The following is a 15,663-nucleotide window of genomic DNA, read 5'->3' as shown; positions in this document are numbered from 1 at the left end:
ACACATACTTAGGAACCAGCTTAACTGATCAATAGCAAACAACTGATTGCTTCCAACTGAAGAAAGACTGTTGTCCCTCATTCAAATTTCATCCCACCCATATATTTTGTAGGTGGTTTTAAGCAAATGCCAATCTCTCTGCTTCCTCCCCTCTGACTTCTCTCTTCCTTTCTCTAATATGGGGAATAGCAATATTAATCTGCCTCACAAGGTCAGTGTGATGATTACTAAGATAATGACGAGAATTTTCTTGCTCAACTCCATGTTTATAAAGGCTGGTGACTTTATTAGCTGTGAACTTTAACCTTTAATTTAAACTTCTCTCTCTCTCTCCTCCTTAGGTTCTGATGCTTCATTTTGACCTGGGGAAGCCTTTGGGAGCCTTGGGAAGGTGGGGAACCTTTAATGTCTGAACATTGTCCCCACCAGTTTAAATCCCAGTGGCAGAACCACCAGCTGTGACTTTTAGATATTAGAGCCATCTCCCTCCCACCACATCCCAAGGCCCCAAAGGCTTCCCCATCTTGAAAGGGATCCCCCAGGGAGTCTTGGAACCTTGGGGAGAGGTTGGAATAGGACAATTTTAATTAAAGGTTAAAGTTTGTGACTGATGACCTCATCTGCCTTTATGCATGTGGCGTTGTGAAACAGTTTGGGCCAATATATATATGTACTAAGTGCCCTGGTTGTAGAGGGAAGACTCGGTGAAATACTGTATATGAAATACAACATACTGTTTATGAAACACAACATTATGTGCCTGCTGTGTTGCAAAAATCTTAAAGCTTGAGTTTAAAAAACCAGCTCAGATGATTTCAGAATGAGAATTGTGTATCACAAAGAGAGACTTAAAGAGATTTTTCCGAATACCTTTATGTGTGTTTCCATGGCTAATCTATTCTATTCCCCCAAAATTGTTTTCTACATGCTTTCCCCCATAGATACAAGTCAGAGAGGTCAAAACTGAATCAATACTTTTTGATGCTTATATTGTGCAAAATTATTCCTTTTTTTCACATGTATCCAGAAGTGAATATTGCAATACATACTTTGGTCTATGACAATTATTGTTTGGCAGGACAATACAGGTGAGTAGATGATGCAAATGTGTTGAACTATAGTCTGTATCCTGCATAGCTTCATCCTTTGGATATATGTATAAAAATATCAAACATGAACTCATGAGGAAATATACATTCTGAAATTGTTTATTTACACATACAGACAAATCAGAGAATACAATTTTTTAAAAATCTCAGTAATACTTACCTGAGTCTTTCAACTCCTTGGGAGTTGATAGAGGGTAGTAAACCAGGAAAAAAAAGAAAGCAACACTGTTAAAACAAGGAACCAATAAAAATTTCCATAAGAAGGAAATGAAACCTCAGTCAGACAGACAGACAGACAGACAGACAGACAGACAGACAGACAGACAGACAGAAAGAAAGAAAGAAAGAAAGAAAGAAAGAAAGAAAGAAAGAAAGAAAGAAAGAAAGAAAGAAAGAAAGAAAGAATGTTATACTTTCCTGGAAATGAGTCTATCAAGCAATAGCATGTGGGATTGATGCTTATGTCTCTGTGTTTCGCCACCTCTCCCCAAAGCAGTTAAAAAGAAAAAAAAAACTCCAACGTGTATGCTATAAAATTCAAATCCAAGATATGTCTTTCCAGCAACCTTTAATCTGGAAAGTCTAATTTTATTCCCTAAACTTACTCCTCTGTTTCATAGGCTAGAAAAGTATAATGTACAGCTATCAGATCTCTCCCTTTCATAGATTGCTGCCTTGTGGTGGTGAAGGGGCTTGAGTAATTCAGAGAATCTACGGGCTATGCCGTGCAAGGACACCCAAGATGGGCAGGTCATAGTGGATAGTTCTGACTAAATGGGATCCACCTGGAGCAGGAACTAGCAAGCCACTCCAGTATCTTTGCCAAGAAAACTCCATGAACAAAAGGCTAAAAGATATGACGCTGGAAGATGAGCCCCTCAGGTCGGAAGGTGTCCAATATGCCACTGAGGAAGAGCGGAGGACAAGTACAAGTAGTCCATGAGCTAATGAAGTGGTTGGCCAAAGCCGAAAGGACGCTCAGCTGTGGATGTGCCTTGAAGTGACAGGAAAGCCTGATGCTGCAAAGAGAAATACTGCATAGGAACCTGGAATGTAAGATCTATGAACCTTGGGAAGCTGGAGGTGGTCAAACAGGAAATGGCAAGAATAAACATTGACATCCTGGGCGTCAGTGAACTAAAATGGACAGGAATGGGCGAATTCAATTCTGATGATTGTCATATATACTAATGTGAGCAAGAATCCCGTAGAAGGAATGGAGTAGCCCTCATAGTCAACAAAAGAGTGGGAAAAGATTATAATGGGATATAATCTCAAAAATGATAGAATGATGTCAATACGAATCCAAGGCAGACCTTTCAACATCACAGTAATCCAAGTTTATGCACCAACCATCAATGCTGAAGAGGCTGAAATTGACCAATTCTATGAAGACTTACAACACTTTCTAGAACAGACACCAAAGAAAGATGTTCTTCTGGAATGCTAAAGTAGGGAGTCAAGAGATAAAAGGAACAACAGCAAAGTTTGGCCTTGGAGTTCAAAACGAAGCAGGGCAAAGGCTAATAGAGTTTTGTCAAGAGAACAAGCTGGTCATCACAAACACTCTTTTCCAACAACACAAGAGGCGACTCTACACATGGACATCACCAGATGGGCAATACCGAAATCAGATTGATTATGTTCTCTGCTCCCAAAGATGCAGAAGTTCTGTACAGTCAGCAAAAACAAGACCTGGAGCTGATTGTGGCTCTGATCATCAGCTCCTTATAGCAAAACCCAAGCTTAAACTGAATAAAGTAGGAAAAACCACTGGGCTACTCAGGTATAATCTAAACCAAATCCCTTATGAATACACAGTGGAAGTGAAGAACAGATTTAAGGAACTTGATTTGGTGGACAGAGTGCTTGAGGAACTTTGGATATAGGCTTGTAACATTGTACAGGAGGCAACAAAAAAAAAACACATCCCAAAGGTAAGCAAATGCAAGAAAGCAAAGTGGCTGTCCAATGAGGCCTTACAAATAGCAGAGAAAAGGAGAGAAACAAAATGCAAGGGAGATAGGGAAAGTTACGGAAAATGGAATGCAGATTTCCAAGGATAGTAAGGAGAGACAAGAGGGCCTTCTTAAATGAGCAGTACAAAGAAATAGAGGAAAAGAATAGAAAGGGAAAAACCAGAGATCTGTTTTTAAAAATGAAGATATTAAAGGAACATTTTGTGCAAAGATGGACATGATAATGGAAAACAATGGGAGGGACCTCACAGAAGTAGAACACATCAAGAAGAGGTGGCAAGAATAGACAGAGGAATTATGGCAGAAAGATCTGGATGTTCTGGACAACCCAGACAGTGTGGTTGCTGAGCTTGAGCCAGACATCCTGGAGAGTCAAATCAAGTGGGCCTTAGGAAACATGGCAAACAACAAGGCCAGTGGAGGTGATGGCATTCCAGTTGAACTATTTAAAATCTGAAAAGATGACGCTGTTAAGGTGCTACACTCAATATGCCAGCAAGTTTGGAAAACTCAGCAGTGGCCAGAGGATTGGAAAAGATCAGTCTACATCCCAATCCCAAAGAAGGGAAGTGCCAAAGAATGCTCCAACATTGCACTAATTTCACACGCTAGCAAGGTTATGCTCAAAATCCTACAAGGTAGGCTTCAGCAGTATGTGGACTGAGAACACCCGGAAGTACAAGCTGGATTTCGAAGGTGCACAGGAACCAGAGACCAAATTGCTAACTTGTGCTGGATTATGAAGGAAGCCAGAGAGTTCCAGAAAAACATCTACTTCTGCTTCATTGACTATGCAAAGGCCTTTGATTGTGTGGACCACACCAAAATGTGGCAAGTTCTTAAAGAAATGGGAGTGCCTGATCACCTTATCTATCTCCTGAAAAATCTATATGTGGGATAGGAAGCAACAGTTAGAACTGGATATGGAACAACTGATTGGTTCAAAGTTGGGAAAGGAATACAACAAGGCTGTATATTGTCCTCCTGCTTATTTAACTTATATGCAGAATACAACATGTGAAAGGCCATACTGGAGGAATCCCAAACCGGAATTAAGATTGCCGGAAGAAATATCAACAACCTCCGATATTATGATACCACTCTGATGGCAGAAAGTGAGGAGGAATTAAAGAACCTTGTAATGAGGGTGAAAGAGGAGAGTGCAAAAAACGGTCTGAAACTCAACATCAAAAAAACTAAGATCATGGCCACTGGTCCCATCACCTCCTGGCAAATAGAAGGGGAAGATATGGAGGCAGTGTCAGATTTTACCTTCTTGGGCTCCATGATCACTGCAGATGGTGATAGCAGCCACAAAATTAAAAGACACCTGCTTCTCCAGGAGGCAGTGGAAGACAGGAGGGCCTGAAGTGCTCTGGTCCATAAGGTCACGAAGAGTCGGACATGACTTAACAACTAAACAACAACTCAGTAATATGCAGTGCAAGGTTGGGAAAAAAGTTAGTTTCAATGACTACAACTCCTACTATACGTACAAACCACAATATAGCATGCCTGACAGATTCTGGGACTGGCAATGTAAAAGGGATGTTTTCCAAGCTGTCCGTCATCCCACACAATGTATGTCACAATTCTACAAATGTCCTTAATTGTATGGGAGGGAGTGAAAATGCCATTAAATGCCTCCTTTTCTTTTCTTTTTAAATTTGTACATTTCCTTACCCATTTTCAAAATGTTGGATAACTTTGTATTTCCAGGTAGGTGAGGTATCCCTCTAAACTCTTAAGTGGCAGTAGAGTGGTCAATCACAGCCTTGAAACTACTTATTTTCATGTTCCACTGAAATCAAAATTAACACTGAAAGCATCTCAAGTCTAGGTTCCCAAGGGTTTATGCAGCAGTTAGGCTTTTGAATGAGGTCCAATCTTCCTTTTGTGTGGGGGTACAGGGATGTAGCTGTGTGGTTCTTTGTACAAGGGAACTAAATTTCCTCCACACATTTATGGAGACCTCTCTTTTCTTCTCTTATATATTCCCCAAATGAGTGGAAGAATGGAGGGAGTGAGGTTGCTGGGCCTGAACATATATCCTGCAGTCAGCCAAATTTCCCCACTGCTGGTCCCTGGCTTTTCCCAAAAATAAGTTAAGATGAGTTTAATCCAAGAAGCCCTGTTGCATGTAAAATAAATGGCAGTTGCCAGTGTCACTAAAATAATGGAATCTTTGCTATATAAGTTTTTAAAAAATTACTTTGGGAGTAAAAGTAAAAGGGTAACAGATGAGCCCCTTGACCACCACCACACACAAAAAAATAAAGAAAAGAAAAAACAGAAAATATAATAAAAACAACAGTACCATATTCTCTGATAAATCAGCTCCAGAAAAGCTCTTGGAGATCAAGTTTTTTTTATTTTATTTTATTTTTTTTTTTTTTGTCAGTCTCCAGCTTTTACCAATTTAAATTCTTGGCAGCATATTAAAAAAGAAACACAGAAGGTATTTGAGACTGCAGTCCCTCAGGTACTAAATCTAGTGTTTCCTGGCAATAGATGAATGTTGCTGGAGTTAAACCTTGCAGCACCGCTGTACCAGATCTCCATAGCTGTTCATATTTATATTTAACAGACAAATATGTCATTCTTTCACTATCCTGTTACACAGGCCATTTTTTCACACTCTCCTGCCCCCACCCACCCCCTCACCAGCCTTCCATGTTTCTGATAATAAGAATACTGTAAAGGGCTAGAAAGACTCCTGGCAGTGGCTGGGACCAATTTGTTTCTTCCTTGTCTTAGCAGGACATACTTTTCCCACCTCGGATTTTAAACTCAAGGCACAGCCTCCTCGTATGTCCTTCCCATCCCTAACTTTGAAAGATAAAGCTTGCTGGCCTGTGGGTAGCATACCATCATGCTGCTCAGATGGTTTGCATTCAGTTGCCTCCGCCTCCCCTGAAGAGGCCCAGATCAGGCGGCTTGGTTTTCATATCTAAGGGATAGATGTTGCAAGGAGAATGTCATTTTAAAAATGGAGCTCCCTTAAAAGGTTAATTTCTTCACCCCCAGTTTCTTAGTTTTGCAGCTAGTATATTACCTTGCTTTTTGCTTGGCTGTTGTTGATCAGCTGGAAATAAGCAAGGGCTCTATTTGTAAAATTATTATGCAAACAGAGCAGCTTTGAAGACTGGCTGTTTTTTGAGGGAAAAATGTTTGGTCACTTGCTATTTGCAAAGATATTATCTCATCTAATTTGAACCTCGATCCATCAGTCTGTTGTCATATCTCCGCAGGGGATCTAAACACTATCAGTTTTGGGTACTTCTCACATTTTGGGTTCGTGGAGGTGGAACATAGCTACGCCTTTAAGGAGCCCTGCCTTCTTACCATTCTCATGTATTTTCTCTGCCTACAAACGACCTCAACTGCAATCATGTAGTGTAAACCAGAAATTGGCTAGTTGGCATGTACCATTGTTTGAGTTGATTGTGGTATGCTCAGACACTCCCAGGCAGTTTACCCAGTAGTGCACTCGGATGGTCAGAAAACTGCAAAAATGGCATGTATCTTTCCCCTTACTCATGGTATATTTCACAATAAAATTCTGGTTACTTTTTAAAACGGGGCAAGAAAGCAAGCAGTGGCCAGAGTTCAGTGTGAGATAACAGTGGTGGATAACGTTATGCTCAGGATCCAGGACAGCAACTGAAGACAGCAAAGAGGAATGAGTACTTTTGCATCAGTATAGCTGCCAGTGGTTTCTAAATGTTGTTTATTAACATCTTTATTTGCTTCCATTTTTTTTATAGCCCAGTGGTTCCCAACCGTTTTTGAGTCTCAACCGCTTTGTAACCTGTGACACACACACTCTGCCATGTTTGCATTAAAAGGCATTTTTAATGGAGTAAAGTCATCCCTTCTCAGAAAGTAGAGGCTTCTTTCTTCCTCAAACGGCCTGTTTCTCACACTTACAAATACACACTAATTTTAATATCCCTCTCAGAAAGGTCAAGGAATAAATTATTTAACAAGGGCTACGACAGATATAAGGTAACCCGCAACCCCCCAGAAAACAATTCATGACCCCCAGGTTGGGAAACACTGCTATAGACTAAAAATTAAGTCTTATTTTGATCAGCTGTATGCACTTTTTAATTTTGTTTTTAATCAACATAACTACCATGTACAAACACAACATAAAAAACTGAGGGAAAAAAGTACAGATATCTTAATACTTAAAACAACTCAAAAAAGGAGAACATAATTAAAATTATTGAACACACCACTGGGACTAGAAGATATATATTTCTTCCGAAGTTTTGATTAGGATGCCCCAACCCTTCCAAAATAACATTATCTCTCATTTGCGTCAATGGCCTTGAATTCTTGCCATATTTCAACAAACTTTTTCAATGAGCTTGTTGAAATATGGAAAGTTTAATTGTCTATACTTCATTTCGTCGTCGTTTAGTCGTTCAGTCGTGTCCAAATCTTCGTGACCCCATGGACCAGAGCACGCCAGGCCCTCCTATCTTCCACTGCCTCCCGGAGTTGTGTCAAATTCATGTTGGTTGCTTCAGTGACACTGTCCAACCATCTCATCTTCGGTCGTCCCCTTCTCCTCTTGCCTTCACACTTTCCTAACATCAAGGTCTTTTCCAAGGATTCTTCTCTTCTCATGAGATGGCCAAAGTATTGGAGTCTCAGCTTCAGGATCTGTCCTTCCAGTGAGCACTCAGGGTTGATTTCCTTTAGAATTGATAGGTTTGTTCTCCTTGCAGTCCAGGGGACTCTCAAGATCCTCCACCAGCACCACAGTTCAAAAGCATCAATTCTTCGGCGGTCAGTTTTCTTTATGGTCCAACTCTCACTTCCATATATCACTACACGAAAAGCCATAGCTTTGACTATGCGGACTTTTGTTGGCAAGGTGATGTCTCTGCTTTTAAAGATGCTGTCAAGGTTTGTCATCGCTTTCCTCCCAAGAAGCAGGTGTCTTTTAATTTCGAGGCTGCTGTCTCCATCTGCAGTGATCATGGAGCCCAAGAAAGTAAAATCTGTCACTGTCTCCATATCTTCCCCTTCTATTTGCCAGGAGGTGAGGGACCAGTGGCCATGATCTTAATTTTTTTGATGTTGAGTTTCAGACCGTTTTTTGCACTCTCCTCTTTCACTCTCATTACAAGGTTCCTTAATTCCTCTTCACTTTCTGCCATCAGAGTGGTATCATCTGCATATCTGAGGTTGTTGATATTTCTTCCGGCAATCTTAATTCCGGCTTGGGATTCCTCCAGTCCAGCCTTTCGCATGATGTATTCTGCATATAAGTTAAATAAGCAGGAGGACAATATACAGCCTTGTCGTATTCCTTTCCCAACTTTGAACCAATCAGTTGTTCCATATCCAGTTCTAACTGTTGCTTCCTGTCCCACATATAGGTTTCTCAGGAGATAGATAAGGTGGTCAGGCACTCCCATTTCTTTAAGGACTTGCCATAGTTTGCTCTGGTCCACACAGTCAAAGGTTTTTGCATAATCAATGAAGCAGAAGTAGATGTTTTTCTGGAACTCTGTGGCTTTCTCTATAATCCAGCGCATGTTAGCAATTTGGTCTCTGGTTCCTCTGCCCCTTCAGAATCCATACTTAAGTATTTTTAATTGCATAAGTATTAAAATGTGTGTTTTAACCAGCAACTTTATATATTGTATTTCGTGTAGAATATTTTTTTTATGATTACCCCATCCCTGATAAACACTGGTTCGCACTTACCACAAAACAAAAACAAAACCTACTGGGAGACAGGGTAGAGAAGATCTTTAATTTTTTTTTAAAAAAAATGTAAATAAAGATAAAACATTTTAACCAAAATCTACGCTTTCTGTTGCTGTTTCAGCAATGCAATTAGAGTGTAAGACAGAGCTGCAAACCCATTTTAATCTCTTAGGATTCAGCATTGGCGTGGTGGAATACTCTTGTGTATCGTTCAAACTTACCAAAGATTTTATTTGGCAAAGTCAATAAGCCAACATAATCTGAGCTGTCCCCAAAGGAAATCTGTGTGTGGTACCTGAAATAAAGGTTAACTACCTCTGAAACTGCAATTTTAGAAAAGACTTAAATCTAAAGCAAATTAAACAGCTGCAATGTAATGAAACCACAGCCAGTTACCATGCTTCTTCGGGATTCTGGGATTTGTAGTCCAACCAAATAACATTTCAAGCTATGATATATAGTATATACGTTTTGTCTAATATCTAGTTCTTTATTGATTAAACCCATTTAGCTGCCTGAATCTGAACCTAATAATCAGATCCTGCTTAAGCTTGTGTTTCCTTCGTAATTGACTCTTGCATATTGATTAAGTTGTTGATGTGTCCCAGTATTTCTCAGTGGTAATGCAGTTGAGCATGGGCCTCCTTTCCATGCAGCCCCCCCCCTTCTCTCAGCACTCACTGTACTGCTGTCACCACACTTGCTTTAATGGATAAAGCTGTCATCCCTAAAGCTAGAATGTCTTGGAGGCACAAAGACGAAATTAACTGTTCAATAATTTATGGGACATGGGGAAAAAACTTTACCCAACAACTTCAATTGATTGCAGTAAGTGTTTTGACTGCACTTGCCTATTTTGCATAAAGTCAGCTCCTTTTGAGAGCCTGGATTTTTTTTCTTACTGAACAAAAGCCCCATGGCTGCTTTCACACTAAAAGTTGAAATGAGCCTTTTGCTCACTCTGAGGGATTTTTTTCCCTAGGACACAAGGGCAGCTTAATTCCACTTTAAGTCCATGACTCTGTGAGATAGATGTGCTCTGTGGAACAAATTTGCTTACAAAAAGACAGAACCAAATAAAATCTGTCCAAGTGAAGCATACGATTCAGTCCAGAGCTTGGAAAAGTTACTTCTTGGACTGCACATAGAGCAGTGGTTCTCAATCTTGGGTCCTCAGGTGTTCTTGGACTACAACTCCCACTGATCTAGAGCATTTTGGGAACGGTGATGCATAACAGTACTATTTCCAAGCTCTTGACTAGACTTCTAAATCATTATTGGATAGAGTTGCAAAGACAAGGGATGACTGGCTAGGTGGAATAATCAGGGCAGGTCCTAATTTGGGGTAGATTGAGTCAGGTGTGTTAGGCAGATACTTGTGGGCAGCCCCAGATTAGGTCCTTACAAAGTGTAAAAATGCATTTAATTACAAAGCCCCTGGTCTCCACTTTGTGGCCAGAGAGGAAAAGGGAACTGTCAGGGTAAGACCCCAAATGCTAAACCAGGGCCATCAGTTTCTCTTCTGATGGTGGATTCCAAGTTCCAGCTAGCACAGCTAATGGCATGGAATGCAAAGAGCTGCACTGCGACAACAGCTGCTAAGCCATGGTAGAAAACTGATATTGCAAAAAACCAGCCAGGAACAGCAATGTGCGAGGAGGACAGCCCAACCAAATTCACTCGTTCCACCCGACAAGAGGGGACTGATGCAGTAAGCAACAAAAAAAGCCACCGGAACCACATTCCAGTAACTGTTCCAGTCAGAAAATTTATATTGCACAAAATAGTCTGGAACAGTGATGTTCACGTGTTTCATCATTTGAGAGGGGAATGATGTAACAAGTTACAAAACATCCTCAGGAAGCACATTCCAGTTAGGGTTGCCAGATACATGGGTACCAAAAGGAGGACATAGGAAGTCAAAAAATAGGACAGAGGAGGATGTATTGAATGTTTCATTTGAATCATTCCGGATTAAATCCGCAATCAATACAATTTTATTACAATAGGTAAAGGTAAAGGTTCCCCTTGACATTTAGTCCAGTCGTGTTTAACTGTAGAGCTCGGTGCTCATCTCCATTTCCAAGCCATAGAGCCAGTGTTTTGTCTGAAGACATTTTCCGTGGTCATGTGGCCAGCGTGACTAGACACAGAATGCCATTACCTTCCCACCGAGGTGGTACCTATTTATCTACTCGCATTTTTACATGATTTTGAACTTCTAGATTGGCAGGAGCTGGGACAAGCAACGGGAGCTCACTCTATTTATTCACTTTATTGCAATAGCTGCCAATAAATGTCTCTTAGTGAACCGACCAAGAAACAGTCATGTTAAAAAATAAAAATAAATTGAGGCTTTTTTTCAAAATACCAAAAACATTAGTTAAACAGCCAATTGTACAATTATTACCTTATAATCTTTATTAATTACATAACATATTGTGGCAGCTGCTGTTGTTGCTCCTTCACTTGCACCAATGTGAGCTATGCGAGAAGGTTCCCCTTTCTTTCTTTGCATCAGCAATGGCAACTGCTGCCTCTTCTCCCTCTCCCTCTTTCCTGCCCTTCTCCGGCTCCCACTCTCTCTCAAATCTCTCATTTTGTTTTGCCCATTCCCTCTCACCTCCAGAAGCAAAGGCTCTATGTGGACGTAGCTGATTTACAGCCCAAAGTGGTTTCTTAGACTGTACTCCATCTGAGACTGCTTTCCACCTTCCACCTCTCCCCCTCCCATCCAAAATTATAACATAAAATATTACAAAAGCCAGATATTTTAAAGGTTTTTAGCTTTGCCTGCCGGACGGAGAACATTAGGCTAAAAAGGAGGACATGTCCTCCTTTTGCCGGACATCTGGCAACCCTAATTCCAGTACCCACTGCAGTTAAGAAACAAACATTATCATCATTATTAAGCAAAACAGCTCAGATTAGCAATTTCCAAGTAGGACAGCATGCCAAAATTCACTCATCCTATTGCAATAGGAGGGCTAGATGCAACCAGCCACAATATAGCCCCAGGAACCACATTCCAGGGCCTATCCTGGGTCTAAGTTTCATATTTTCAAAGGGGCCCATGAATGGCAGTTTCTGAGCTGGTGACAGTAACCAGTTCACAGGTCACTTGTGACTAGGTGAGAATAATACAGCAAATCACCAACCTTCCACCAGAACCACAGCCCCCACACAGAAACAGATTGTGGCTATATGCTTTCTGCCAGCCTTCTCGGGCCTATCACCTTGGCCTAGCCTGGAGAAGAGAAGAGTGAGGGGACACACACTGTTGTTCTGTGCCTTTAATAATCTGTTTAGTGCTTTGTTTCTTTTGTCTCCTGTGATGGGTTATTTTTGTTGAGCTGTCCTAATCTGAAATTGCTGTTCCAGGCTTTTCCTCCCCACAGTATTGGTGTTCTGCCCAGAATGGGTACTGGAATAATGTTTCTGGAGGTGTTTTGTGACTGGTTGCATGAGTTCCCTCTAGTGCAACCGGGGGATGAATTTCATCATGGTGTCCTACTTGGAAGTTACTGTTTCAGGCTCCCCCCCCCCCCATATCAATATTCTGCCTGGAACAAGTCCTAGAATGTTGTTCCTAGGGGTGTTTTGTGGCTGGTTGCACAAAGCATTTATTGTGTTCCATTCAGTTAGGGTACTGGGCAACAAAGGGTTAATTAAAAGTAATATTCATTGGATTTCAGGACTAAAATATTGTTCTGATGTTTCTCCATTACATCCCACTATTTTTGGTAACAATATTTATTAAGAAGTCCTAGTTCCAGCCGATTCCATTATTCCATTCCATATTTTACCTATCCCTTTTTTCTCCTTTGTCCCAATGGGTATCAGTGCCAACACCTCAAAAGATTACTGTATTATACAGGGATCTGAGGTTGGGGTGCCTCTCCCCATCCATCTTGACTTGTGAGATATGTGAAGCTTTCAGGCTAGGACTAAGTTTTGAGGAACAAAAGGGTATCAATAAGTAGGGGGAAGAAAACAAAATGAAAAGAACTCAATAATGAAACTCAACCAATCATTTCAATTTTCTTTTATCCCTTCTAGGTACTGATGGAAACACTTGGAAGATTCTCCCCAGATGGGAACACAAGAGATTCAGCTTTTCCTGCCTTTATAAGCTATGTTTTCCCTTTGTCGAGAGGCTTATTCTAGCTGATGAGATAAGAATGGGAAGATGCATTGATTTCTGAGCACTCTCTCTCTCTCTCTCTCTCTCTCATTTTCCCTCTGTAACGCATGGGAAATGAATACATACCTCTCCAGAGTCTGTTGACCCTTCACAGCTTGTGTGTGTGTGTGTGTGTGTGTGTGTGTGTGTGTGTGTGTGTGTGTGTGTGTGTGTGTGTGTGTGTGTGTGTGTGTGTGTGTGTGTGTGTGTGTGAGAGAGAGAGAGAGAGAGAGAGAGAGAGAGAGAGAGAGAGAAATAGGTGGAAGTGTCTAAAGCTTATGACCTCTTGAAAAATCCAGGAGTACCAGGGCCACGTAGGTTTAGAGAACAAGCTTAATATCAAATATTTTCTCAGTATTTGACAAAGATCTCACCCACATATTTTTTTAATAAAATATCTCTTAAATGTAATATTTCTGCTATTATCTGCTACTTATATTTTAAATAAAATATAAAATACCCTCTCAAAGCCTGAAAAAGCTGAAGATTTATGTTTGATGAACACAGAACACTGAAAAGATAGTGAAAATGTGTTGCTGGTGAGATATTTCTTAGCCCAGTCAGACAGACAGACAGACTCCTCATTTGCCATTCTTTCTGTCCATCCTCTGTGGTGTTCTAATGACGAGAATTTGGAGCAATCACCCAGAGCCCCACTCACAAAATGGCACAACAGGACTGGCTTGCCAAATTTTGAGGTAAGTGAAGCAATACACATCACCATCTGAAAAAGGGAGCCCCACCCCATTCAGACCATTTAGTCCAGAGTCTGATATGACACAACTGCATCTTCCTTCCTTCCTTCCTTCCTTCCTTCCTTCCTTCCTTCCTTCCTTCCTTCCTTCCTTCCTTCCTTCCTTCCTTCCTTCCTTCCTTCCTTCCTTCCTTCCTTCCTTCCTTCCTTCCTTCCTTCCTTCCTTCCTCTGTTTTAAGTCAGTCTTGATTTCATATCATACAACAGATCAATCATCTTATTATTTACACTATAAGGAAAACCACCTATGGGAAATCAGCATGTGAGTATAAAAGTTCCAACACCCCTCCAGCACTGAAATGCAATGCCATTGATCAAAAATTCAGGAACGGAGGAAGTAATGAGTATTGTGTATATTGGCTGTGTAACTGTTACAATTAGAGTTGGCAATCAAAGCAGATTCCACTCTGAGCAAGAAGGACAAACATATCCTAAGTAGATTTTTACCAGTTGTGTTTCTTTTTTCAAATTTAACCCAACACAACTTATTGTAGGTTTTTTAAAAAGATGTTCTTGCTTGACAGTAGAGAGGAAGAATTCTTAGGGCATTCTCTTTCAGCTTAAGTTGCTTTTTCATAAACTATGCAAAGGGCTTGATAGTTGTGAAAAAAATAACAGTGGCAGTAGAGAATAGCAGAAGGATTACATTTGGTAATGACTTAAGAAACCTAGGCTTATATTCAGTCCATTTAAATAGGTGTCCAACATGCATATACATTTTATCCCAGCTGTTTAGGCTATAAAGCAGTCCACAGACAGAGGGACTAAACCTTGCCACAGACCCAGGAGCCAACTCTGCCCACACATATATTCTAGCAACCCAATTACAGGACCCAACAATCCCAGGCAAAATATCAAAGGTAGCTTCAGTTGCTCCTCAGCTAATGTGATCTCTGCCATCTGTTGCCAACAATGCCCCTCTGCACTCTACATAGGACAAACAGAACAGTCTCTATGAAAATGGACCAATAGTTACAAATCTGACATCAGAAACCACAACACACAGAAACCTATCTCCAACCATTTCAATCTAAGGGGAATCTGTTAGAAGATCTTTGCAAGATTTGAAAATCACTATTTTAGAACAGAATTATTACAAATTCAGAATACAGAGGGAAACAGCTGAGATAAACTGTATATTCATGATGGACACCCATATAAATGGATTGAATATAAGTCTAGGTTTTTTAAACCATTACCAAATTTAATGCTTCTGCTGTCATTTTCTTCATAACTACCTAGCCCATCTCTCATCTCAAGGCTTGCAGGTAAAAAAAACACCCTGTCACTATTCCTACATTAACACACATGAATACACTGCCATCTTCTTTCACCTTTATATTTAATATTCTCCTTTTCTTCCTGAGTTTTAAGTAAATCCCCAGTCTTCAAACTCAATCCCACCTCTCTTCTCTCTCCCCCTCATCTTTGCCCAGGTCTGATATATGTTTTCTATCTCCTGAGGAATTTTTACAACAGAGACGTGAAACAACAGAAGCCATAAATTACTGCATGTAAATGTAACATACATCCAAGAGCCAATCAATATTTAGCATGAAACTGATATTTCTTTCAACATTTCATTCTGTTTCCATATGTCTGATGAAGTGCACTTGTCCACAAAAGCTCACATTAAAATATGTAATACGTAGTCTTATGGTGCCACATGTGTTTGTCTTTTGTTTTGTTTTGTTTCTTTGGATTTTGACTGATACCCTAATGAGGGGCAATGATACAGTGGTGGTATTTTTGCGAAATCATGCAGTGATTGGCAATCTTTTTAAGCAAAGAACACTTGATAATAAACCACAATAAGGACAATGCTAACACTGTCTGAAAAGTACAATCCAAAAACTGGGGATTGGAGAGAGGACCAAAAGGTTCTCCACTGCTTTTCAGGTTCTGAGG

General features: G+C 40.4%; 1 long non-coding RNA gene across 1 annotated transcript in view; it reads left to right on the top strand.

The window, feature by feature from the left end:
- LOC110081099 (uncharacterized) overlaps positions 1–15,404 on the top strand; it is a 64,714-nt gene extending 49,310 nt beyond the window's left edge. The window contains exon 3 of the long non-coding RNA XR_002300910.3: positions 12,878–15,404. This is a non-coding gene — a long non-coding RNA (uncharacterized LOC110081099). The remainder of the gene's footprint in view (positions 1–12,877) is intronic.
- The last annotated feature ends 259 nt before the right edge of the window (positions 15,405–15,663 follow it).

Source organism: Pogona vitticeps, chromosome 2 (genome assembly GCF_051106095.1).
Source record: "Pogona vitticeps strain Pit_001003342236 chromosome 2, PviZW2.1, whole genome shotgun sequence".
NCBI classification, from domain to species: domain Eukaryota; kingdom Metazoa; phylum Chordata; class Lepidosauria; order Squamata; family Agamidae; genus Pogona; species Pogona vitticeps.
Note: the sequence above shows the minus strand (reverse complement) of the source record. Positions and strands in the feature narration are given on the sequence as shown.